Below are 24,347 nucleotides of genomic sequence, written 5' to 3'. Positions count from 1 at the left end.
ATAAAAACTATGCAGCTGGAGTGGTCAGGTCCTCTTCATCACTGCCAGGGATTCCTAGATGGTCAAATTGCAATGCTGGGTTCTCATAACCACTGCCACTAAGAGTGGAGCTGGAGGCATAAGCAAAGGACAGACCAGTGTCTCCAACTTTCTTATACCTGGGCACTGAGCCTCCACAGCACCCATAAACAACCCAGTAGCCCCATGGGATAGGGCCAATGCCACAGCCCACAGGCTATGTGCTTTTTATGTTTTCTGTTTGCAATCACACTGCAAATTACAGAGTCTTTGTTAATGTTGTCATGACTGAAACACTGATGAATGATTTGAAGCCATTTCCCAAGAAGCATGAAGAAGCTTGTCATTCTGGCTTAACACCCAAACTTGTTTGCAAAAACTACTTTAACCTTCTAGTTTTCTCTAGATTTTCTCTGTCCAGAACCCAACAATCAACTGCAGCAATCTCTCTCTATGTCTCCCAACATATTTTTGTAATATTCCCCCACAAGGCATGTAACTTCTCCATTTCCACCCTCTTATTTTAGGGAAATGTGAGTTTAGAGAGTTGATAGAAGCCTCTCCAAAAGAGTGGTTTCTTCTTTGGTTCTGGTATATTTTCTTGTCCAAGAATGTCCTTGCCAGGCAGATCATTTCTCCCCCTTTCTCTATACAGAAGGAAGGCTAAATGGCTCGAGAGAAGGGTCATAGCATTTAAAGTCTGGCAGATGGTTGTGAGTGGTATGACTGGGGAAATGTTATTCAACTTCATTGTACTTCAGTTTTCTCTGTAAGACTAAAAATGGGGATGAGAAATAGCTAATGTAGTGTTTGCCATGGAGCAGGTATTCCAGTGATGGATATATATTGATTAATATATATCAGTAATGAGGAGTTAATATATTGAATATATATATATATAGTCTAGTGATCGGTCTATCTGGTTAAAGCCATGCCATTGGATACCTCTTCTTGGATTCCTATGATAAACTAGATAGATAGGTAGATAGATGATAGATAGATAGATGATAGATAGATAGATAGATAGATAGATAGATAGATAGATAGATAGATGATAGAGTAGATAGATGGGTTCAAGAAAGAAAAAGTTATTTTTAGAACAGATGGGAAACACCTGGAAGTCACTGAACCCCTGCCTTCCATGGGTCTATAAAATAAGCCATCTTAAGCCAGCTGCGGGATGGATAGAGCCATTGATTTGATCTGGCCCCTGAAGCTACCCAGAAATCAGAGTTGAGCTAAAAGAGATACTGAAGAGTTAGCAAACATTCCTTCTCCATCTTAAAATTTGACTGACTGTGGTCTGGCCAGCTAGAACCCAGCTGGAAAATGGAAATATCTCCTAGTAGATGAGGGAAATATTCTGCTTCTCCCTGCAATGACATATATTATAGATGATATATAGGCATCATATATATTATACCCCACCACACACGTTTACACATAGTTGAACAATAGTCGGAGTTTTTGTCATTTCTTTGCCAAACTATCTTCAAAGTGCCTTAGAAACTGAAAAATCACTGAAATGTAGTATTGGGAATCTGAACAGCTAGATTCTAACAGTAGCATACTGGTAAACCTACTCTCTTGAAAAAAAGAAAAAATGGTTTGTAGTGTTTGCTGATTTCTGTGGTATAAATATTCCCACAGTGGCTGATTTCAAGCTATCAACCTGACATCATCAAACACAGAATTGGGAAGAGAAGAGCATAGCTCGCTCTTGTGAGCTGGTACAAGTCAATTCTAACACAGTAGTGGTTCTAAAATAAGATATGTGTTTTGTGAACCAAACCTTACTGTCTGGGTTTCTGTTTTCTCATACGTACATCAAAGAAGTTAAACAAATGTGCCACATATACACCATGGAATACTATGCAGCCATAAAAAATGATGAGTTCGTGTCCTTTGTAGGGACATGGATGAAACTGGAAAACATCATTCTCAGTAAACTATCGCAAGGACAAAAAACCAAACACCGCATGTTCTCACTCATAGGTGGGAATTGAACAATGAGAACTCATGGACACAGGAAGGGGAACATCACACTCCAGGGACTGTTGTGGGGTGCGGGGAGGGGGGAGGGACAGCAGTAGGAGATATACCTAATGCTAAATGACGAGTTAATGGGTGCAGGAAATCAACATGGCACATGGATACATATGTAACAAACCTGCACATTGTGCACATGTACCCTAAAACCTAAAGTATAATAAAAAAAAAAAGAAAAAAAAAAGAAATTAAACAAGACTAAAGTTTTTCAATTTGGATGTTAATAATAATTATACACATATATATATAAAAATATATTACACATGTATATGCACACAAATGTGTGTATGTGTGTGTATATACACACATATATATTCACATATGTTCTTTGCTCAGAGAAACTTGAGAAACTGTAGATTAAAGAAAATTAAGTAGATTTCTTTATAGCGGGACCTCTTAGAGACTTTAATACAGTGATTATGTAAGAGGAAGCTATAGTATTTAGCTTTTCCTAAACATTTTTTTATGCCATAGCTGTTAACAACAACCAGACCTCTGTGTTTGATATTTTTGCAGCTTTGAAATCCAATTTAAAAAAAAAACAGAAAGAAAGAGGCCTCAGAAAGTTACCACCCTCTTCCCCATGCACACTTTCCAACTCCATTCCTTGCTTTTAAGTTAGGGGAGCTAACTTTTGTTGCGTACCTACTAAGTGCTGCATCTGAAACTCAGCTATACCAAGGTTTTCTACCCTGAAAGATAGAAATTATCTCCTAACCAATTTCTATATTAGAAATCTGAGCTTCACTAGATAATTTAGCCAAAGCCATAGTTTGTTTAGAGTGAAGGAGGCAGCGAACACTGCCAGTCAAAAAGTACCTCTCCCAGGGAGCCTATTTAGAAACAAAAGTGAAATCTAATTCACATTCACATAACCGCAATCGATCCTGTAGGTGGAGAGCGATTTTAGCAATAGTGACACCTTGTGGCTTTATCTGCCATGGCTTATTAGCCAGGAAGGCTTAAAGAGATTCCTTTCCAGACAAGTCACCCACTGAGAGCAGTGGAACCAAAGTGAAAAGAGTGCTGAGAATTTTGCAGGGTTATCATTTTGTTTTTTTCTGAAATAACCTGAGATAAAAGCAGCAGAGCTGTCTTTTGTTCCTCCTTTTCTCTTATCCTTAGTTCTTTTCTTGGATTCCTATGATAAACTAAGAAGCAAGTAAGTATACATTTATATCCTACTCCACCTATATCCAAAACAAAATAGTCCATTTTAAATGCAAAGGTGACTCTTTATTATACAAAACACTAATGGCCTTAATTTCCATGGGACTTGCAGTTTCTGGGAGGCTCTCTGTATATTGTTTTCTTGTGTTTTCAGAGAGGCTTCAGATGCTACCTAATAAGATGAAAAAACATATTTTTCTAAAGCAGCCAAAGTGCTTTTAGGTTCTTAGAAGATAACAGGACTGCTGTCAAGTCATTTGAAGAGACATCTGGAAGGCAATTTTACAAAGATGAGGGAAAATAGGAAAGCCAAAACTGGACAATAGAGTAGAGAAAGAGGAAGTTAAAAAAAAAAAAAAAAAAGGACTTTTACCAGCCTTTTATTATAAGACCAAGGACATACACAGGATTCTCAGATTTCACAAGAAGCCAGCCGGGCGCTGTGGCTCACGCCTGTAATCCCAGCACTTTAGGAGGCCGAGGTGGGAGGATCACGAGGTGAGGAGATCGAGACCACCGTGAAACCCCGTTTCTACTAAAAATACAAAAAATGAGTTGGGCATAGTGGCGGGCGCCTGTAGTCCCAGCTACTCATGAGGCTGAGGCAGGAGAATGGCGTGAACCCGGCAGGCGGAGCTTGCAGTGAGCCGAGATTGCTCCACTGCGCTCCAGCCTGGGCGACAGAGCGAGACTCCATCTCAAAAGAAAAAAAAAAAAAAGAAGGCAAAACATTGTTTAAAACTTTCATTTGGAATTCTGGAGTGGAGAATTAAGGATGCATGTGAACTTGTTGTAGATTTTCAGGGGTTCAGGCAGTGAGGAGAGAAAAGGTTTAAATTATGCAAAGGCACCATGACTCAGAAGGCAAAATAAAGAAGTGGAAAATGAATGTTTGTGACTTCCGTTTATGTCATGCTGCAGGCACATCAACTCTCTGAGCTTCTGTTATGCTACCCACAGAAAAGAGATAAATACCTAGAGGGAGGCAGGACAGTCACACGAAAGACCAACTCTAAAGCCCTTTGTTTAGCTTGGTGACCTGGTAACTGCACCTGTGCCCTGTCTCCTTGGTTGACGGGGGATAAAGATGGTGATGGGAGCTCAGAACAAGGGAAAAAGAAAATAGGACCTAAGGGAGATGTAGAAAGTTTCGGAATGAAAGAATGGGATTAAGGGAAGGAAGCAAAAAAGCAAGGAGGGTTTGTGAGTACTGTCAGAAAGAGACTAACGAAACTATTTTCTCCAAGTAAGTCTTGCTTCCAATTATCTGTAGAGAAATCTGTCCTCAACATCCCTGGATGAAGGGGCCAGGGGCAGTGAGCAGAGGAAGTTGAGCAGGGATTCCATGTTTCTGAACTGTTTCTCATATTCTTTTTTTCCACTAGAATATTCTTCCAACTCTCATCTCTGATTCAAAACCTTAACTTTTCTCTCTAGTAGCACCTCACATGACTAGTAAGCCCCTTCAAAGGGGTATGCACACCATTAGATACCCCTTCTCAATAACGGCTTGGCAAACACTGCAGAGCACCCACTGTGCACCAGACACACCAGCAGTACCTGGATGCAGAGGATGAAGTCACAATCCCCTCAGGCCTCCAATTAGCAGCTCACTCAAGAATGCTCTGAATCTCCTTCCCATTCTACATCATTGCATCTCTCTTGCTGTGCTTACTATTGTTATTGCAAACAATTGCTTTCTTCCCAAGACGGGTCCTAAACTACACGGGGGTAGAGACAATGTTTCCATCTTTGCATCTCTCTCTGTACTGTCCCAAAGCCATTGCACACAGCAGATGCCTCCTGAATAAATGATCACGTATTTGAGTTGAATGCCTGACTGACTGTGAGGTTAGGACTTGCTGTTGCTTCCATTCCCAAAGTGCTACGCTCCAACCTAGTGAGATAGAGGTAGTGATTTTCTGATTGGCTTCTGGCTAGGGAAGGCTAAGGTTCAGCCAGCAAAGAGATTTAGCAGGAGGGCCAGCCAAAAGAGTGCACCAGGGAAATGGAGGTCTGTGGGTAGATAACATCAGATTGTTTAGGAGGCAAGAAAGAAAGCAAAGTGGACCCAACCATCTCACCACAAGTGTCCCGCCTGCCCTCGAGCTAGATCTGAACATTCCTTTATTCTTCCTATTCTTTCTGTCTCCAAACCTATTCCTCATGCCCTAGCCCCTCTGGGTAGCTCTTCTTGGTAGAGTTACAACAGCTGCTATTCTAAGTACAGGAAGCTGTCTTGTAAACAGTAATTTGTTCATATCAAATGTGTAGGACTAGAAACAAGGTAATACATGATAACTTTAATTAACACATTCTCAGATAAGACAGCCCTATTTTGAAACAACAAAAAGAAAAAAAAATCTTCATAATTCATCCTGAGGAAATAAAGCTCCTTATAACAAAACAATCAAGTTATCTATCAGAAGCTGCCAGGACACTGCCCCTCAATCAGCAGGAATGGGTGACCAAATGCCCTGTGTGGATGGACAGCAGCAGCCAGACCGGCTAATCAGTAGATCCCCCACATCGCCTCACAATGCAACGTCTACTCACTGATGCTTCTCTGACCTCAATTCCCAATCTGGTCTCCTCACTTCTCTTTTCTGTCATTAGAAAAATCCAAGCCAATAAAGATATTTCATTTTCTTTTTTTAAAAGAAAGGCATTTCAGAGACTGATAGTAGAGAGACAGCAAACAGCAAAAGACCCTGATCTCCTGCTACACTTTCTGCTGTGCTTCTCTGAGCTATGAAGGCCAAACTCATTTAGTCGCTTTCAGGCAGGCCATTTCCCTCAGGATAGCGAATCTGGTATAAACGGGTCTGGAAGGCCAGTGTTCAGTGATCTCCAAGTACCTGAAGCAGTCCGAGTCGCCTCCAGTGGTCATCTCCGCCCTGTGCTGACTTGTCCAGCTGTTTCCTCCATGACTGAGTGCAGATGCATTGTTCCCTTTCCCCATTCCAAGGTTCTTAGAGGCATTGCCTGTGGTTGACAGAACATTTTGTACCATTTTAATTGGTATTTAAGGATATTTTCAAGCTAGAGTTACATAGTTTTCCCTTTCTTTGCAGATGTCCTATAAGGCTATTTGTATGCATCTTATTCATTTTTTGTTTGTAAATTATTAATATGAATGATAAATGCCCACTTTAGAAAAATGTGAATCCTAAAAAATAATATAAACTGGTAATAAAACTCCCAAAATCTCACCATTAATTACTAAGCTACTAATGTTTCTGTAATCCTACTTTGAGGCATCCATTCTGTCTCCCTTTCTCTCTCTTCCTGAATATAGCAAAATGGACCAATCTATTCAATCTCTATCTCATACGGATTTTCTCAACTGCATTGTATGGAGACAGAGGAATACAGAATTGAGCACCAGGAAAGTTTTAGGTCCCTTTTATTCCTAAGGCCTCCACCATGAACTGGGTTTATGGAGAAGCCACTCCTCAACACAAGTACCATTTAGGAACTTCTTTCCCTATTTAGGTCACCTTCCTACTGGCCTCTTGATATCAATATACAAGTTGTCAGAAAACAAAACTACCATGGCAGAAGAAAGTGACAGGTGCATAAAGTACCAAAATATCTCAAAGTTTATCAAAAATCCTGCCTCAAGTATGGAAAGTGCAATCCATTTTCCTTCCCAGGGAATATGTGGCAAAAGGATTTTCTTCTCAAATATTCATTTTAAGATAAGATAAGGAGCAGGGAGACAGAGATCTATATGCATTTGATTTGGGATGGTTTCTTTGAAGGTTATTTTGGTGGAATTGTGACTTTAAAACTATGACGTCCTTTTATCAGAGCACAATGAATGAATGTAAATGGCAGGTAGTCATTGGCAGAGAAAAATTTCCAATTGTCAGAAAAGGAAAAAATGTGCAGAGATACACCAGAAGAGCAAGTTGGGTAATAGTGGAGATGCTTCTCTTCTGGTTATCTCTAAAAGGAAGTTCGGTATAGTAAGGATTTGAATTTGTTCAGCCCTTTTTTATCAGAGTTTTTCACATTATCAAGGAGGAAAAGTGATAGAATAAGTCCTCTCCTGGCAGCCTTCCTATCCTGTGGCTTATTAGTGTGTATGTTTCACTAGTAGGGCACAGAATAAAGATTCTAGGGAGGGGACACAGGAATAAAGTGAAGGAAATATGCTTTCGGCATGTCTGCCTAGGGTTGAAGCCAGCTTCCCTGTATACTTTTTGAGTGACTTCACCAAGTTGACTGGTCTGGTCTCATCTGTATAAAGATAATAAAATGAATTCTTACCTTATAGGGACACTATAAAGATAAAGCAATGTACTAAATATCTTGAACTGAGTGTGTACTAAAAATTTAGTTATATTCTAGAAGCTTTGCCAAAAAGTGAAGGCAGAAACTTAGGTGGTTTGACCTCTCCCCGATCTTCTTCAGCCCAAGGTATTGCTTTTAAGGCCAAGAACTCTCATGTATTTAGCAGGTACAAATTTTGGTCCACAAACTTGAGTGTGCATGAACTCTTCACCTTGTATCATCCTTCAGAGCAGTAGGAGTTTTTTTATCAGTTCTGACAGGTTCTTTCCCCTTGGTTATGGCAGAATCGCAAAGATTTCTGTGGTATCTGGAGGGGATGAGCTGCTGATGTCCAGTATATCCCGGCTGCTACTGATTCCTGATGGCTGTTGCCTACTCTGGTCCTTTTGAAGTTCCCTGACTTGCTGTGTCCCTACCCATGTACGTAAGAGAATCTTAAGCGAATGCTCTGAACCAAGGTGCCAAGATCTCCCTCCTGAGAGGTCCCTTGGCTCAGAGGAATGAGCCGTGTCTCGTACCCTTTGCCCCCTCAAAACCCCTCAAAGGCTTTCTCTCTCATCACCCTCCTAGCAAAATCTCAACTGATAAAACTTTTCCAACAATGTGCTTTGGGATTCTTCTGTCTTTCATCCTACTCAAATTCTGGCTGCAAGGACTACACGAACCACAAAGCCTGGTAACTTGCTTCAAAAAAAAAAATGAAGGCAGGAAAATCTTAGGGCTAACAAGAACAAAGTAATATTTCAATTAATTATTCTGCCACAGACACAGGATACCATCAGTTTTCTTTAACGCCAGGGTAGTCAAATGGAAATTTTTTTCCTGCTGCATTCAGCCTTGAAAAAATATATTTTAAGAAATGCAGTATGAGAATTACTTGTAAGTGTAATTATTTAGCCACATTTCTGCCTTATGGGGCTCTTCTATCCATGAAATCCCCACATTCAGGGGCCATTCTTGGCCTCTGCTCACTCCTCCCTCAGCCACAAGTGCATTTGCCTCCACCTTCTAAGAGCTGTTTCTTAGCTCTCAACACCTGGAACAAATGCTTTCTCCTCCATGAAGTCCTTTGTGATTCTTCACACCCTCCTCTTTAATTCTAATGAATCACTTCTTTCTCTCACAGCACCATATTTATACCACTACTCAACAATTACTTCTTCTGCATTTTGGACTGGTATTTTCTGTTTCTGCTTTCACAGGATGATAAGCATCTTGAAAACAAGTTAGGGTACTGACAAATAACTTATTCCTAAAAAGAATTTGAGTCAATTTTAATTAAAGTAACGATGTAAGAGAGAGACTAGGTTGCAATGAAAGTCTAGTAAGTTTCTTTATGTTTAAAGGAGAGAACACACGGGATTTTTTGTTTGTTTGCTTTGTTTATGTTTTCAGGGGGTTTTTGTATAAGACAATCATTCTTAATTCTTGTTGCATATTAGTATAAACTACATGATTTTTTTTTTTAAGTAGCAGTGCCCAGGCCCCACCCTCAGAATTCTGATATAGCTGCTCTGAGGTGGGGTTCAGGCATTGAAATTTTTTAAAAGCTTCCTATGTGATCCCAATGTAAAGCCAAGGCTGAGAAACTTTAGTATAGAGATGAACTCCGTTGTCCTGCAATTTATGAAGGGTTTTTAATTGACGTTTCTTATTCTCCTGTCTCCTCAATTTCCTAATTTATTTATCATCCTTTTGTGTTACATATATTTTTGTGAACCACCTCAGATTCTTTTGAGAGTAGGCAGAGTTTAAATAAGCCACTAAAACGGTGAGCCAGCAATTCCCAATAATCTCTTCCCAGTATACTAAGATGTTCCCATCAAGTCTATAAAACTTATTTTAATAAGTTTTTATTCTATAAAACATATTTTTAAAGAACATTTATTGCATCCTCTCCCCACAACTCATACCTCAAATGCTTCCTTTAGCTAAAGAAAACAGCAAAAGAGATTTTATTTTTTTTAAAAAGACATATATCAAAACTTCAAAAACTTTGGGTATCTTATAAAACTTGCTTAGGTTTCCCAATGTTCTATTAGTCTAAAATTCTGAATGTAGAGCTGATTAAGAAAAAATAGTTCCTTAAGAAAAAAGAGATTTTTACATCAGGATTGGATTATTGAAATAATAGAGCCACAATTCTTTTAGGACCTGAAATTGTGAGATTGAACCAAATAAAACTGAATCATGTGTTTTCAACTATATATTTGGTCAGAACTCTCTTTAGTGTAGCCAAGTCCTTTGTTCATAATTAAATATTATGATAGAATCTACTATAGTTTTATCTTAGTTGAATATGAGCAGTTCTATTAAGCAATTTGGGCACTGAAATTTTTCTAAAATAAGTAGAAAAATTACATAAAATCTTCCATAATTGATCTGATTTAATTCCATAGTACCAAAATTTACCACAATAATTGTATCAGGTCATAGATGAAGAGACTGCCTTTTAATCATTTCAAAACAATAGTAAATATCCAAGATCAATATCCTGACATAGCAAAAGCAAAAACTGCTTTCACTGAAATTTCGAAGGGCACAAATACTCCACTTATTCCAGCTTATTTATAGAAATTTATTCTCTTCTCTACTTAGGTTTCACAGAACTTCTAATACCTGATTTTTTGGCTTCCTTCTGGTTTCACCCTAAAAACCTACCAGAAAATAAATCTTTTATAAATTTAACAAATTATGTTTTTCAGGACAAAAAAATATAATGAGAAAAAAGGGAACCATTTTCCCACCAAATAGCTCTGAGGGATGTAGGAGCCAACTCGCTCATATTTCAGGCATGCTGGCAAATTATTAGGTTACATGAGCTGTTACAGTATCTTCGTGTTATGGTCTCTCCATTAATAAAATAGAAATGAGAGCATCTCCTACTTTCCTCTAGCCAAGACGGAAGTTATGAGATATTAAATTCTATTCTTTCTGTGAAGAGAAAAGGAAGAGCTGTCTATACCCATTAATCTATACAGTAGGAACTTCACAAATACCTAAATTATATATGTTAGAAATTAATAGAGATTTTTAAAGCTCATTAAAAGCTTCCTGAAGTATGGGCCAATTTTTTACATATGTAAGACATTATTTGTTAAATTAAAGTAGCAAACTCAAAGATGAATTCATTTTCCCTCCTGCGTTCTATCTCATAACCTCTGGGATAAAACACATTTTTATTTCCCTGAATTGCTTTTTTTTTTTCTTAATTGGCCTCTCTGGGTAATTCCACGGGATAAAACAGAAAATAGTCTTTGGGATTAGTAACACTGAACAGGTGCAAAATGTACCATTGAAAAGCTAGTTAAACCTCAAAGGTGGCTGCTCCAACTATAATTTCAATGAGAGACACACAGCCTCATCAGTGCCCATATGTTGGCCAACTGGGGATGCTCTTATCAGAGCAATCGTTATAAATGTAACAAGCCTGTTTCAATGCTACCCACAGCATGAGGCTGCTTTCTATTTTGCATTGTAATAGATTATACAGCTTCAATTTTCAATGGACATGCCCTAACATATTGGGTCTCTCAGGAGACATAGCAGCAGCATTGACAAGGAGGGGCAGAGGGCTAAGCAACACCATGCAATATTTAAAATGGTTTTTTTTTTGACAACTAGCAAACTGTGATTACCAAATAGGATGATTCACCACTTCCTGCTGTCAGATATAATAGCATCTTCTATTGTAGAAACCTGTTACAGAATGACCAACTAAATATCTTCTGAAAGATATGTGTGTTCACATATTGATCATAAGATACAATGTTTAACTTGTTATATATGAAAAAATATTACCGTATAGCTTTTCTTTTTAAAGAGTGGAATAGGGTAAGGGAGAATGTGGAACCAAGGGAACAAGGCCAGCACTGTACCACAGATCACACTAATACCTGCTGAGGTTATGTCACCTTTGTCAGAATGGTCTCCAGGTAGTTACTGAACTAAGTGAGAAACTACAGTGATCAACAATTCGAGTTTGTCCTGGGACTCAGGACTTTCAGTGCTAAGATTGAGAAAGCCCCAGGCAAAGCAAGGCCATTTGGCAAACCTCCTGGAAACTTGTTTTTCACTTACCATCAGTGCACACTTTGATCTGAAATAGCATAAAGCCATGTATTAACTACCCAAACACTGACAACTTTGCTGGGACACACGTGATGGTATTTAAAAGAAGACAGAATAACGATAGACTTTCCAAGATTACCTACACACACACACACACTTATGTATATTTTGGTAGATGGAGTCTGGCTCTGTTACCAAGGCTGGAGCACAGTGGTGCGATCTTGGCTTACTGCAACCTTCCACCTCCCAGGTTCAAGCGATTCTCCTGCCTCAGCCTCCTGAGTAACTGAGACTACAGGCACGCACTGCCATGCCCGGCTAATTTCTGTATTTTTAGTAGAGACAGGGATTTCGCCATGTTGGCCAGGCTGGTCTTGAACTCCTGACCTCAGGTGATCCACCCGCCTCGGCCTCCCAAAGTTCTGGGATTACAGGCATGTGCCATCACACCCAGCCCCTAACCATTACACCTCGGCAAATAATTTCTTGACCGTTTTCTAAATGTTTGTATGAGAATTGGGCACTACGATCTTCAAGATGACTGGGAGGTCTTGCCAATATGATCTCATACCAGACGGAAGGAAAATCAAAACTGTATTGGGTTGGGTTTTACTAATCTCAGTCTTGATGGAATTGTTGATGTTACAATCTTAGCAGAATGTAAGACTAGATATCACAGATTTGAAAATTGTGCTGCATTGGACTAGGGTATTCCAATAGGATTTTCCTTTTGAGGCCATGAGGCAAGGTTACCCATTGTGAGTATCCAGTATCCTGAAGGAAGGGGGGATTCCCAGGGTCAGTCACCCTGAAAAGCAGCAGCTCCAGACAGAAAAGGAAGCAGGCAGGGAAACAGGTTGTGAGGCACCCTAAGGGCAGACATGATCTGAGTGAGACCACATTTAGCACTAATCCAGGATGCTCACCTTCTAAACCCCCAGAATCTTTAGTAAAATTTGTAAAACACCTACAGGTTAGTCTAAGCCAGACTACACAAAGTTAGGGGAAGGGGCTAGCACTGTTTCCACACTTGGAATCAAGGGTTAAAACAGTGTTTCTCAACTTTTTTTTTGTTACCAACCCTCTAAGAAGCCTTGTTAGGCAATTTTCCCCTAATTGCCTCCCTTTATGAAATTTTAATATTGCAGATAGACCGTATATCTCTGTTTACATATCCATATGCACTTCTGTGCTTTATACATAAAAAGAGTAAGATATTGTCACTCCCCAAGAACCAATTTTCACCCCTGTGGATTTGCTGTCACCCCTATTGAGAATGCATGGGTTGGGGGAAAGGATAATTGCTCCAGAGACATTGCATTCTAAGAATATCAAGAGGTGACCTGCAGTGGAACAACTAACAACTCACTGGGCAGAGTAGAAAACAGAAGACTGATAAAACCCCAGAAGACAGCCCTGAGTTGTAAAGTACTTAAGCATTCCCAGGCAGAACTTGGTGAGAGACTGCATTCCCTGTAGTCAAACTTGATGACAGTTCTAAGTTATCAATAATATGGTTATTAAAAGTAATGTATTTTCATTTTGTCTTTACAGGCTGGTAAGCCTGGGGAACATTTGGCTTACAAATGTAGATGGGATATATTTTTGGCAAAAATGGATGAAACTGGGACTCAAAGCTCTCAATGAAAATGAAACATCATATAAACTCAACTGTACCAACAAAAAGGCATATATGTAGAAAGGAATGAAATAATGGCATTCACAGCAACCTGGGTGGAATTGGAGATCATTATTCTAAGTAAAGTAACTCAGGAGTTGAAAACCAAACATCATGTGTTCATACTCATAAGTGGGAGCTAAGCTATGAGTATGCAAAGGTATAAGAGTTATACAATGAACTTTGGAAACTCAGGGAAAAGGGTGGGAGGGAAGTGAGGGATAAAAGACTACAAATTCAGTACAGTGTATACTGCTTAAGTGATGGGTGCACCAAAATCTCAGAAATCACCACAAAAGAACTTATTCATGTAATCAAACACCACCTGTTCCTCCCAAAACCTATGGAAATAAAGAGCAAAACAAAACCAAAAAAAGGCATATATGATGAAATGTAAACAGAACATAGTGATTAAGTGATTAATTAGTACTTCTGAAAACAAAGCAAAAGTTGTCATAATTGACCAAGAGCAATCCTGTAGAGTGTTTCCAGTGCTGGGCTTGACTAATGTCATGGTAAAGATAGTCAGAAATAATAATATAAGAGTCAAAATGCCACAGCTAACATTTGTGTATTACAAACTCTATCCACCTTCAGTCTTTTGCATCAGAAATTGTGTTGTCTGCTCCGTGGGAAATAGCCTGTTGCATAGTGGGAAATGAATTGTGCTGAGGAGATCTGAGTTCTCTTTCCAGCTGTGCGACTCTGGGCTCCTGGTTCTTCACTTGCTAGCTGTCAATTTGCTAATCTGTAAAGTGAGGGGACTAAAATAGATGGTCTCTAATATACTCTCCCACTTCTAACATTATTTAAAGATAGGAAATTACATACTTTGCTTTCCTTTCTTAAGCAGCTAATATTTGATGAGCCTTTAAGTAGTTACTAAGCATCTCCCACTTTCCACATTGTAGTAAGTACTGAGTCAGGGTTGGATTAACATAATTTATTCAATGTTATCTCCTTTTTCTACTAAAAAATATCACAATTTATTGTATTCAAAATAAAAGGTAAGACCTTAAAAGCAAGTAACCCAGAGAGAAGCATGCAGTAGTGTAAATTTACACTAAAAAATATCAGATTTTTTCCTACTAGTAGGGTTGGCAAAGAGAAAGCTAAAAGACCAGGAGGCTCAGGACACCTAATCTGGAAGAAGGACGTGTGAGTAAGAGAGCAACTCCCTGGGAAGCCAAGGCTGTTACTGATGGTACCCTTAACACACTTGGATATATCCTGAGCACCCCAATAGGCTAGTGTGACTTAATGCTTTGGCATGGGTTTTATGATATCAAATTACCTAAAGATAGAGTCAAACCCTTAGCCACTGTCTCAGTATGAAAAAAAAATGACAGGAATTGGCTTCAATTGTTTAAAACATGGGGCACCGAGTCTATGATTGACATGACCTTCAGGAAAATAAAATACATCCACAAGTTTTGTCACTTCAAGCTTTGCTTGTTCTTAAATAACACTAGTGAAAAATTTCTTATCTAACACTAGTGAAAGTTATGTAGTTAGAGGAAAAACATTTTCTATTGGAAACCGGAAGTTCCAAGTAATAGAGATATTATTTTTTGATTTTGAGTATTTTTATTGGTAAATAACACCACTGGTCAGATTTGAGTTAAAAACAAAAACAAAAACTTGATTTATTTGGTTACAATAAAAGCAGCAAAAAAGTACTATAACTACTATCCTGCTTTTGTATAACTCTAGCAAATGTAACTGAAGAAAATATTTTCACTTTATTTTTTCTCTAAGGAATGAAGTCTGCAGCCCACCATTACAGCCCATGTTCTGAAACAACCTGCCACTGAGCTCTGTGACCTCCAGCCACACAGAGCTGCTTGCTGGTCCCTCCATCTATGGCCTATGTTCACATGGTACAGTACGCACCTCTTTGCACTTTATGCTGCCACTAGTCACTTAACTGTCTGTTCTCCCTTTGGACTGTGAACTCCCAAAGGCAGAAGCCATAATTATTCATCTTAGTCTTCCTAGCATCTGGCACAACATCTGCATAATATATGTGCTTGATTAGTGTTAATTGAATGAAAGTAAACTACTTTTATTTTCAGTGGCCTTCTAATTATGTAAAGCAGTATAATTCTAATGAATGCTAGTCCTAAATGTAACATAACAGTGTATCTCTGTGTTTTAGACATTTTTAAAAAAGAAGTGAATTTTAGTGAAGTACGTATTTTCTAATTATGTAAACATAAAATGTCTTCAAATTACTCCAATTTTCTCATGCTCTCTTTTATGTGAGAATGTAGGAAAATGGGGCCTCCTGTTATTATCTGTCCTGTTTGGTTTTAATTAGCGTTGTTAACATATAATAAAACATCTAAACATAGGAATATCTAGATGACTATAGCATTCATTTTTTATTCCCATATTTGGAGGCACATAGATGTAGTCACTTGGTACTTAAATATTTCTTTACAAAATATCAACAGACAGGAAAAAAATGTAAATAGAAATGCTAGTAATTTTAATCAGAGCTAGCTCTAAAAATCCAAGATTAACTCCATCTCAAATACCATAAATAAATACTTATTTTTCTAGACCAATGCTTATCTGGAGCCAGCATCAAACGCAGAGCTATGACAAATGTCTTAGGACATTTTCCTGAGTAATAAATAAAAAATATATATAATGAAGGACAAATACTAACCCTATGATTCCTCTCTTCTGCCCTTCACTTGACCAGTTCTATGTAATATGTTATCTTCTGTAATATCCATGCACAGATTACACATGCTATTGAGAGGTGACAGGGTGCTGGCAGCCCTTGCTCACTCTGGGCACCTCCTCAGGCCACGGCACCACTCTGGCTGCGCTTGAGGAGCCCTTCAGCCCGCTGCTGCACTTGGGAGCCCCTCTCTGGGCTGGCCTAGGCCAGAGCTGGCTCCCTCTGCTTATGGGGAGGTGCGGAGCCAGAGGCACAGTCAGGAATCGGGGCTGTGCATGTGCTCACAGCCCAGTGTGAGTTCCGGGTGGGCATGGGCTTGGTGGGCCCCACACTCAGAGTGGCCAGCTGGCGCCACCGGCCTGGGCAGTGAGGGGCTTAGCACTTGGGCCAGCAGCTGCAGAGGGGCTGCTGGGTCCCCCAGCACTGCCAGCCCACCCGCTCCACACTCGAATTCTCATGGGGCCTCAGCTGCCCCCTGCAATGGGCTCCCGCCAGGCCCCAGCCTCCCTGACGGGTGCCACTCCCTGCTCCACCAGCACCCAGTCCCGTCCACCGCCCAATGGCTGAGGAGTGTGGGCACGTGGCACGGGACTGTTGGGCAGCTCCGCCCGTGGCCCCGGCACAGAATCCACTAGGCGAAGCCAGCTGGGCTCCTCAGTCAGGTGGAGACTCGGAGATCTTTTATATCTAGCTGGAAGATTGTATATGCATCAATCAGCACTCTGTGTCTAGCTCAAGGTTTGTAAATGCACCAATCAGTGCTCTGTGTCTAGCTAATCTAGTGGGGACTTGGAGAACTTTTGTGTCTAGCTAAACGATTGTAAACACACCAATCAGCCCTCTGTGTCTAGCCCAGGGATTGTGAATACACCAATCAACACCCTGTGTCTAGCTCAAGGTTTGTAAACACACCAATCAGCACCCTGTGTCTAGCTGAAGGTTTGTAAATGCACCAATCAGTTCTCTGTTCTAGTTAATCTAGTGGGCACATGGAGAACTTTTACGTATAGCTAGAGGATTGTAAATACACCAATCAGCACTCTGTGTCTAGCTCAGGGATTGTAAACGCACCAATCAGCACCCTGTCAAAATGGACCAATCAGCTCTCTGTAAAACGGACCAATCAGCTCTCTGTAAAATGGACCAATCAGCTCTCTGTAAAATGGGCCAATCAGCAGATTGTGGGTGGGGTCAGATACGGGAATAAAAGCAGGCTGGAGCCAGCGGTGGCAACCCCCTTGAGTCCCTTTCCACATGGTGGGCGGTTTATTCTTTTGCTCTTTGCAATAAATATTGTTGCTGCTAATGCTTTAGGTCTGCACTGCTTTTGTGAGCTGTAACACTCAGCACGAAAGTCTGCAGCTTCATTCTTGAGGCCAGCGAGACCACGAGCCTACCGGGAGGAATGAGTTGAATGAGCAACTCCAGACGTGATGCCTTAAAAGGTGTAGCACCGTGAAGGTCTGCAGCTTCATTCCTGAAGCCAGCGAGACCACGAACCCACCAGAAGGAAAAAACTCTGACCACGTCCAAACATCAGAAGGAACAAACTCCGAACACACCATCTTTAAAAATTGTAACACTCGCCGCGAGGGTCCGCGGCTTCATTCTTCAAGTCAGTGAGACCAAGAACCCACCAATTCTGGACGTGCCATCATGTACTAAAGAACTATGATACATTTTTGAAGTATTGTTGATAATCCTAGCTAAATTTTTAGACAAGAAAACAAGCTCAGGATGGCAAGCAATTTCACAGATCTCAAAAACGTCATGTTGAAGTGAAAAACTATTATTTTGGAATCTGTTGATTATTATATAAAGTCTCAGTCCATTTCTGAATATTAATGAATTTTTAATAGTTATAATTGTCTTTGTTCCAATATGTTTATAATTTACATCTCTACTTGTATTAATGCTCATAGTAGTTTACAATTAAAATATTGATGTGAGACTGTTAACTATAAAGTGAGTGAGGAGAGATAATCATGTAATTCAGTGGTTCTCAACTTGGAGCAATTTTGCTATCCAGGGGACATTTGACAATGTCTAAAGACGTTTTTGGTTGTCACAGCTGGAGTTAAGGGAGCTGGATGGGTGAATTGTTACTGGTGTATAGTGGATAGAGGCCAGGGTTGCTTGTAAATGTCCTACAATGCACAGGACAGCCATTCCTCCTACTTCAACGAAGAATAATGATGTAGAAAAAGGAACAATAATTCAACCAGAAACCAGGTGTAATTAACATTACTAAACATTAAAATTATCTTTTGGTTTATTGCCTGGCAAATCACAATAAATAGAAGATACCTAATAATAATTTTGCAAAGATTATTGAAGTTTTCTGTTTGTTTTGTTATGTTTTGGGATCCTCTGCAAAACCAAAAACTCAAAAGTAGTTTGTCAGTTGTGACAATACTAGGGAGCCAAACTAAGATATTTTAAGAGTAGAACTTAGAAGGGTATAGTGATAGTTCTCAAACTTTAATGTAAACAAGATTCTCCCAGGAAGCTTGCTTAAGATACAGTTCTAGGAATTCTTGTTAAGAGATTACTATTTAATAGACATCAGCTCAATTGATCACATTTTGAGAAATATTAATTTAGTAGGACAAATGATTAAGTAAGCCTTGCATCAGCATTTCTCAAACCTGGACCATCAGAATTACCTGGGGAATGTCTCCAGAATAGAATGTATATAACTATTCCCAGACATTCCCAGAAATTGTGATTCAACAGGTCTTGACATGGGGCCCACACAACCATGTATACTTTAAATCCCCCAGTTGATTATATTGATGAACCAGGGTTTAGATTAGCTACCATAGATTATTACTATAAAATATCATTTGTCCTAAATTCATTTTTGCTGGAAGCTAGATGAAAGTCTTTTCAAAGCTGGATTTTCTGGACAGGTTTTGGGCTAAGTGTAGGGCAGATTTTATGTTTAGGTTTTAGCCCCAATTACCCAGCTTACTAGCTACGTAATCCTGAGTACTTGACATCAGCTCTCTGAGTTTCTTCTTTGGTTAAATGAGAATACTGCCCACTATGCAAAGGAATTTTACAGGTTGGTTAGAAAGTGCCTGGCATAGTGTAAACACTCAATTAACAATTGTAAACTTTAAAGCGAGATAGATATCTATACACTTATAGCTTGTCAGCTATTCCAGAATCAATATTAATACTATGCATAAAAATTAAAGAGCTTAGAATTATATCCTTGCCTAGAGAGTTATGCCCCTCTATTAAATAAGCTGGCTATCAGAAGCACTCCACAGAAATACTCCAATATATTTACAAGTCAATTTGTATACTTCAACTTCAGCAGACACTGTGGAGAAATAAGCAACAGGTAGGCTCTAAAATGGCCTTTATCCCTACCTCTTGGTCATCACAACCTTTTTATTATCTCCTCCCCTTGAGTGTTGGCTGAACTTATTGACTCACGTCATATGAATAGACTATGAAACAAGTGATAGGATGTCACCTCTGCAATTGGGTTACAAAAAGATTGTGGCTTCTGTCTCTAGTGCCCTCTCTTGCTCCCTCACTCACTTGCTCCAACAAAAGATAGCTGTCCTGTGGAGAGGCCCATGTGGCAAGGAACTGATGCCCCTGACCAAAAGGCAAAGAGAATCTGAGGCCTGCTAATAGCCACATGAGTGAACCTGTAAGTAGATCATCCCCTAAGTTAGCCATTAGATGAAGGCAAACCACACTGACCATTTGATTGCAGGCTTATGAATCTGAGGTGAGGCACTTAGCTAAGCTGTGCTTGAGTCCTGGCCCACAGAAATTGAGAAACAATGTTTGTTGTTTTAAGTTGCTAAGTATTAGGAAAATTTGTTACATAGCAATAAATAACCAAAACAAATGACATCAACATTCTGCTTATAAATTCAAGGATGTGATAAACATTTGAAAAAAGAAAGGTCACTATGAAAGAGAATGTATTTCAAAATATACTTGGATAAAGTCAAGGAACCATCATGGTAATTCATATCATTTGGCATATAAACTTTATTATTCACAAGCAAAAGGGCCTGTACTGTATTCAGCAGGTCTAGGCACAGCTGCAGATATAGCTAACATGGAAGTTTTCTGCAACAATGCTTGTGAGTGGCCACAACACAAGAAAAGGGTTGGTTCTAAAAGTGGCATATAATTGGTTAAAATCACAGTGATTTCTTAGGAAGTGAATGGCCAAGTTGACATTAATATGAAAGTTTTGAGACCTTGTGATCACAGAAATTCTGAGGTCACGTAGTTTCAACAAATATCCTAAATCACAGAGGAACTGGCAATTTAAATAGGAAATTAGTTCACAACATTCAGAAATGGCTTCTATGAAATCCTTGACTAGGAATTCCTTTCACTATCCTAGAATTGGTTTTGTTAAGACCATAAAGACATGTGTCACTTATCAGGCCAGTTAGCATACTCTTTCAAATTGGGTCCTTTCCTTGGAAAAGCATACATTTTCCAGTGGTAATTTGACCCATATGGGCTACCATCCCCGAAAGTAAATTTGCACTTGCTTACAAGAATTTTAACTAGGCTATCCTTGAGAATGCCTCATTACCTTTATAGCAATAACCAACTGAAAGGATGATGGAGGCTGACCAAAAAGATCTGGCTGATTTGCTCCTGGGACTTTATCTTCCACAGAGAGGCCAATGTCAAGTGCTCAACTATAATTTCAAAATTAGACAAAGTCTTAAAAGACAGCAGGCACATACTCTGAACACTGCAGGACCACATGGATCATTTTACCCAATTTTAACATAAAATGTCTTTTTTTTTTAAACTACAGGTGGTTTCTTCCAGAAAGTAGGAGTAGAGGTTTAAAAAAGTCAGATTAATCAATCTACCCTTATGTGTTTCCCGACTCCATTATATAATTTCTATTTCCATTTCAATATTACCTCACTTCTCTAAGTGTTTGTTTTTCAACTATAAAATTGGATAACTAACAATATCTACTTTGTGTCATTGTAAACAATAAATGAAATAACCTAATGTATTTATTATAATTTTTCTAACAGAGAAACTGCTCTATAAATGCATGTTATGATAATAAAAGTAATAATTACTCTATGTCATCTCAGATCAAATAATATGTGGAGTTTAGTGTCCTTTCCTTTTTGACCAATTGTGATATTGTTGTCAGAACATTGATGGAAAATCATTTGAAACCTAGAACTTCATGAGCTAAAGGATCATTCAACTGAGAAGGTGATGAAAGGCTTATTAGACATACAAAGACACTCAAAGTTAACATTGAAAGTCTCTTTCTGAAAGATATACTAGGTGATATACTCCAGTTAGAGAAAAATGAATTCAGGAGAAGAAGAGGAATGAAACGATGACATGCAAAAGCTAGTAAAACTTAATTCTAAATAAGTATTAGTTTTTAATCAGTGTGCTTAACAAGTGGATTCCCTGTCTCTTTTATTGTAATTTGATTATCTCATGCATGAAGATCAAAGATACAAGCCAATATAATTCATGAAGAAAAATTGAGTATTGATATTTTGGGGGATGTTTGAAACACAAAAACATAAAAAGGAAAGTTAACCAGAACCCCTGCCAATGATAGCCTTTAATATTTGTGACCATCTTTTTATGTTTTGTGTATTATTTTAAATAACTGGGATTTATTTCATACATTCTATGTAAAAATGAATTTCAGTAGCCTCTTGGGAAAAAAATAATCCAAAGAATATCTGGCATGAGAGGTAGGAGGAAGAGATGAAGGAAAGGAGAAGGAAATAAAAGCATATCAATCTCCTGTTGAGAAAGATGACTTAGGTGCTGGTTAAATATTGACATTGAATATAAAGTACAAATTAAATTTTGTGTTCTTAAAAGTTAGATTTTCTACTATAAGAAAGATAGTAATCATCTATGATATAACTACACAAAAGATAGAGGCTTAAAAAGTAAAGATCATATGTGTAACATTAAACCAATAAAGTTAAAATGAAATGCACGATATACTGAGAAAGTTTAAATGATAAAAACTGTCACAACATAAGTAGAATACCTGAGTAGACCATAATCAATCAAATATATTTAATATATTGTGATTTCAAATATATTGAAATCACAACTTAAAACTATGTCCTGGCCCTCAAAACTTACTAAGACTTAATTATTTCACAAATGATATGTACCAAACCTTCAAGGAACATGGAATTCCCAACTTATACAAATCATTACAGAGTATAGGAAAACATAGCAAGCTACTAAATTTGTGTTATAATTCACATAAAACACTGGAGTCATATATAGCTAATGATAGCACATAATCATCTCAGATAGCAAACTATAAGATAAAATCATTTATGTATAAACATTGATAGCTTGTCTAGAGACTTGCATAATTAATTATAATATAATAAGAAAGCCAATTATAATACAATAAGTATAATAAGAAAAAATATGTCATTTCTGATAAATACAAAACTGACAAAATAGCTAGAAATATAACCAGTTAATTTTTTTAATCCATGGGAAAATATAGAATGTTACTGAAGAACCTTTAAAAACCCTTTAACCCTTTAATATGTGAAAAGATATTCCATATTTATAGATGCATAAACTCAGTATTTTGGCTGTCAATTCTTATCATATTAATATATCAATTCAATGAATTCCAGACAAAATCCCAATACAATTTTTCATGGGAGTTGAAAACATAATTCCAAAATTCACATATAGGAGTAAATGCATAATGATAGACAAGACAATATTTAAAAATAATATAAGATGGCTTTTCCCTGTTTGATATTAAAGTATATCATAAGGTATTGTGATTGAAACTGTGTGGAATTGGCTAAAGCATAAACAAATACATCAGAGGGATTAAAAAGATAATTCAGAAATTGACCCATACATATTTGGGAAATTAGACCATGATAGATGTAGCATTTCATATTAATGTTGAAATGACAGATTATTCAATAAGTACTTCTCAGATGATTGCTTAGTTATTTCAAAAAAAAGCAGTTATATTATTCCATAGCAATTATAATATTAAGTTCTGAATGGATTAAAAATACCTAAATATAAAAGACAATATAATAAAATAATGGAAGAAGGTATAAATAATTATGTTTATGTCTTTGAAACAGGAAAGATCCTGGGACAAGACACTAAAAATTGATAAATTTGGCTGTATCAAGTGTTAGGATTTCTGATTGATAAAATACAATACTAATCAAATAAATAGATGTGGACATTCTAGGAGAAAATAGTTGCAAGGTAATGACAAAAGATTTTCATCGATAATATATAAAGAATTCCTACAAATCAACAAGGAAAGGACAAATAGTGCAATAAAAAATTAGCAAAAGAAAGGAATGATCAATTCATAGAAGAGAAAATACATATGGCCAAGGCAGGTACAGAAATGTATTCAACTTCACTAATATTCGGGGAAGGAAAAATTCAAACAACATATTTGTCTACCAGATTGTCAAAATATTAAAACATTTAATGCTATCAATTGTTTGTGAGGGTGTAAGGAATGTGATAGTCTCATATGGTTTAAAATTTAAAATGTGCGTAGCACATTTCTAGTAGCAATTGAGCATGTACCCTAAAAAGGTACTGTGCCTGGGAATAAGGTGGCTTGAGTAAAAATGCTTGTTGCAAAAGATGGAAACAACCTATTTCTTAGGATTACCAGTATTATATCAATATAAGTATAAAGTATCAACTATTCATATATCAATATTAAGCATTCAGTATTAGGAAGCAGTTAAAAAGGAGGATTTGGACTAACAGTTAAATGTGTAAAAACCCTTCACTGAGTTTTAAATGCATGTTTTAGAATGGTATATATATCAATACAATTTATATTTTGCAAAATCACTGAGCAACAGTATTTATTTTTCATAGATACCTGTGTCTATGAGTACTTAAAATGGTCTGATGCAAGGAGAAGCAAACTATGGCTTGCCTGGTTTTGTGAGGTCTGCGTCCTAAGAATGGTTTTTACAATGTCAGTGTCCTAAGAATGGTTTTTACAATGTCAAATGGTTGGGGGAATAATCAGAGGAAGAGAATATTTTGAAGCACATGTATAAAATTCCAATTTTGTTGTGCATAAATAAAGTTTTACTAGAATACATCCACAATCATTTGTTTACATTTTGCTGATGGCTGCTTTCAGTCTCCAACGGAGGAGTTGACTAGTAGGTAACAGAGACTATAAATATACTTGTAAATATTTAATTAATTAATTAAATTAGAATTTCATTAACACTACATATATGCCTAAAATATTTACTCTCTGGCCCCTTACAGAAAATGTTTGCTGAACCTGAGGGACAAGCACAAATTATAGCAGCCAAAGAGAGCTTT

At 37.9% G+C, this 24,347-nt stretch overlaps 2 long non-coding RNA genes across 2 annotated transcripts in view; one reads left to right on the top strand and one right to left on the bottom strand.

Moving 5' to 3' along the window:
• LOC134736009 (uncharacterized) overlaps positions 1-21,091 on the top strand; it is a 46,319-nt gene extending 25,228 nt beyond the window's left edge. Inside the window, exons 3-4 of the long non-coding RNA XR_010119644.1 lie at positions 15,044-15,165; positions 17,292-21,091. This is a non-coding gene — a long non-coding RNA (uncharacterized lncRNA). The remainder of the gene's footprint in view (positions 1-15,043; positions 15,166-17,291) is intronic.
• The window catches only part of LOC129479487 (uncharacterized), a 216,075-nt gene that overhangs the window by 59,679 nt on the left and 132,049 nt on the right, over positions 1-24,347 (bottom strand). The window contains exon 4 of the long non-coding RNA XR_008656696.2: positions 6,096-6,222. This is a non-coding gene — a long non-coding RNA (uncharacterized lncRNA). The remainder of the gene's footprint in view (positions 1-6,095; positions 6,223-24,347) is intronic.

Source organism: Symphalangus syndactylus, chromosome 3 (assembly GCF_028878055.3).
Source record: "Symphalangus syndactylus isolate Jambi chromosome 3, NHGRI_mSymSyn1-v2.1_pri, whole genome shotgun sequence".
In the NCBI taxonomy this organism is placed as follows: Eukaryota; Metazoa; Chordata; class Mammalia; order Primates; family Hylobatidae; genus Symphalangus; species Symphalangus syndactylus.
Note: the sequence above shows the minus strand (reverse complement) of the source record. Positions and strands in the feature narration are given on the sequence as shown.